This window comes from Tinamus guttatus, unplaced genomic scaffold (assembly GCF_059628265.1).
Source record: "Tinamus guttatus ecotype Peru unplaced genomic scaffold, ASM5962826v1 Tinamus_guttatus_pri_ptg000307l, whole genome shotgun sequence".
Lineage (NCBI taxonomy): Eukaryota > Metazoa > Chordata > Aves > Tinamiformes > Tinamidae > Tinamus > Tinamus guttatus.
Window position 1 is genome coordinate 5,237,599 of NW_028288841.1, and position 3,596 is coordinate 5,241,194.

A 3,596-nucleotide genomic window follows, 5' to 3' on the forward strand; every position below is an offset into this window, starting at 1 on the left:
CTCCCGATCTAATGATCCTCAAAAGTGACTAGTCTGAAATAGTCTCACCTGATACAAAGCGGGATGCAGATCATGCAGAGCCTGTCAGCAGCATGGTCTTAAACAGCAAAAGGCAAATGCGCTCTCTGAAGCTGTGCGTACTCACAGAGGAGCAGGCCATGACAAGATCACCGTGACTGATGCAACATTGAGACTCCTGGAAACGATTTACTCCAGAGGAGCCAAAACCAAAACAGAGGACTTTCAGGTACTCCTTGGGTGCATATCATCCAATTAGCATTAGTATCAGACCTGGTTTTGCTTCTCCTAAGTCAAAACCAGTTCCTCTTCTGAAGCCAAGGAGAGCATCTTCAGGCAGAAGCTGAGCTCTGCAAACTACCAGAGTGATCAGGTCTGCTTTTTAAGACCATGCAAAACTGACTATTCTTCATGCAATATGCACCAGAGTAGACTGGTTTGAGCATAGTTTTTAGATCTGTAACTGCCAGGTATAGAACAGCTCTGTGCTCTGCAAGTAGTCTTCCCCACTGGATCTGTCTTCATCTTCCTTTTGCCCGATACCTGTCAGAGTACAAGAGTGCCTAGGCCTTTCAAGATTAGTAACCATTGGCTATCAATGTTATTTCTATTTCAATAGCAAATGCTGGATTTCACTGACCTACCTACAGAGAAAATCCAGAATAAGAAGTTATCTTTGTCCCAGGAAGACCTAAATAGAGCCAATGAACAGGGAAGGAAAAGGAATAAAAAGCTTTGCTGATGGGGAGAAGTGGGATGGATCATCAAGGAACTGGCTCAAAAATTATCTCTAGGCACACAAAACCCAATTCAGACCTGCTTTTCCACAAATGAAAACGTGAGACTTTCAGGCAAGAAAATGATAAGAGAACATATGGTACTGCCTGAGGCTTTTTTCCCATTCCACTTTGCAAGAGTGAGCTGGAGCAGGGAGCACTGGGAAAGACTAGAGCTGCAGTCTTTAGAGGATTTGTCCAGCCAGGAGAGAGATGCTGAGGTTTCAACTCCTTTCTGATGGACTTTTTAGCCAGTATTCTCTCTTATGTTATTACAAGATTTTCACTTGCTTTCAAGCATCTGTTTATGACACTAATGAAGAAGCTGAATTGAAAATGGAATGGTGAGTGAAAAACTATTTCCTGGAGCCCAGCATACAGGAAACTGCTAGAAAGCTTGTTAATAAAATAATTGTATGTATTGACTCAGAAGGTGCTACATTCCACTGTGGTCACGGATTTGTTGAAACAATTTGCTGCATATTTCTTTTCCAAAATGCAAGACATGATAATCAAATGTGCATGCAGTTGTACTGTCTTATTCCAAGTCCTGCAAAACGGGCAGCAAGAGAAAAAGCTCACTCATGAGTCCCATATGTTCATTACAGAGGCACAACAACTAATTTCTGTATGCAGAGCACTATTGGAGCATATCATAAGAACTGGGGCCATAGCTATTCAGGAAAGCCACAGAGATGACTCAGCTTCCTTTTCACTCTAGTAAAAATTAATCTTAATTATAGCCATTCACCCACATCATTAATGTGAAATATACTGTAGGGATGAATGTGAGTTACAAGTTCAAGTCAATTTGCACCTGCAGTAGATCATTTTCTGCATGGGTAGGGTAAGCACTATAAAAACACCAACAAAATGCTTCTGTAGCTTTTTCCCTTTGCCAAAAGACAAGGAAGATCTACCAAGCAAATATAGTCTCAGGCAAAGCTCAGGGGTTTGACTCTGCACTGGATGAAGCCAATGGGAAGAGTCCCCAGCATGGAGATGAGGCCATGTATATGGGCTTCCCATTTGGACTTGGTTTCCAGCTGTGTGAGCTGGAAAACAGAGAAAACGAACGGCAGAGCCATCGCAGTGACCCCTCTGTGAACCTGAACTAAAGTAGTGCTTTGCTCCCTCACGTGCTTTAATTCATATTTCTGTGTTCACTGTAAGGCCGTGTACTGGCCCCAGCAAGAATTAAATTAAATATTTATACTTTTGAGATGAGGTACTTTGCCACCCTGTAAAACTTGCACATATGGAACTCTATTAATTTATGCTAATTCCTTATTTCTCTAGAAGAGCTTCTCTCCTCATTAGCATTTGATCGTTTAATACAGCTTTACAGCACACACTAAATTGAGGCCCATAATCTTTTGTAATTGAAGCTTCGTGTGCATTCATCGTCATTTTGCAAAAAAGAAAAAGAGGGGGAAGGCAGACGCCTGCGGTAGCAGTGCCTCTGCGTGGCACGCTGGCTCCGGCACGTGACTTGCTCTGCAGGGAGCTGTTTGTAAAGCCAGCGGTGGCCAAGAGGCCACGTTTGCAGGACTGCACCTGACCTTGCTTGGGTTAAAGAAGCATTTTCTGGTGACCTCAGGGAGAGAAGAGCCAGCCCTATGGCAGGCTGCCAGTGCCTGCCAGCTGTGTTTGAGGATGGGCAATAGAAGTGGAAAAGCCAGTAGACCAGCAACAAAGAAATGCTAAAATTCACTGTGCTCAAAAGATCCTCCCTCTTACCTTTGTTTGCTGCTGTGGCCCATTGTAAACTGCTGTTTCCTATGCCAAAGCTTGCTGCTACGTACCTGACATGATGTTGATACCACCTATTATTGAGAAAAAAGAAAATAGCTATTTCCTCCCTTGCCATAGCATTGTCTTTCATTGCCCAGTTAACCAAATTCACTTTTACTTACTCACAAGTCTAACAAAATGAAGCAAACAGCTCTGGCAGGTGCAGGATCTGCCTCCCTTACTCCACTACGGGATATGATCTCAGTTCAGGTAACAGTTTTTCGGGCTCATCTGCTTGATCCTAATGATGATGCTTGCACCAGTTGAGTAAAAACTGCAAAACAGAAGCAAACTAGAGGATTTTCTACTTCAGGAAAAGCAGCATATTTTCAGCTCAATTATCTGGCCTCAAACAGAAGTCAGCAGAGGAAATGGGATGCAGTGCTGAGCTCACCTTTCTCCCAGGGCTCTGATTTGACACAGATGGGGGTCTTCAGCACATTCACAAGGGCCAGCTGGCCAGCTTCTGTTTTCTTCTAGCAGCACTGCAAAGCATAATGGTCTATACTTCAAATAACACTATAAAAATATGTCACTTATAGATATAAATTTGACACTTACTTCGATGAGCACAGAGAAATAGCACAGGGCCTCTGGAAATAGTTTTTGCTCCTTGTAGCAGTGTTCGCTTTGTTCTAGGTTCAAGGATACTAGCAGAGACCCACCAGTGCAGCAATATGCTTGGAGTATATCTCGAGGTCTTCAGTGTTTATGTGTTTCATACACAGTTACACTGGGCTCAGCTTTTTCCTGCTGTGATCTCCATACAGTCTGTTATGCAAAGAGCCTCTTTCACACACTTGTGCCGCGCTACCATTGCACCTGAGCTGACAACAGTGGAAGAGTTAATATTAAAATAGATCATAATATTACGTTCCAAAATGCAGCTACCTGATTTAATTAATAGAAATAGTCTTATTCAGATTTTGGGACTAAGACCTCAGGATAACTCCTTGTCAAAATTACTTTGAGTTTTAACATAAGAATTGTCCAGTGACTACAGAGCAT

At 42.7% G+C, this 3,596-nt stretch overlaps 1 long non-coding RNA gene across 1 annotated transcript; it reads right to left on the minus strand.

Annotated features, from left to right (window-relative positions):
* Positions 1-1,364: 1,364 nt before the first annotated feature.
* On the minus strand, positions 1,365-2,838 carry LOC148594046 (uncharacterized). The gene is made up of 2 exons (XR_015913587.1): positions 2,771-2,838; positions 1,365-1,849 (listed from the first exon to the last, which is right to left on the minus strand). It is a non-coding gene; the product is annotated as an uncharacterized LOC148594046 (long non-coding RNA).
* Positions 2,839-3,596: the final 758 nt, after the last annotated feature.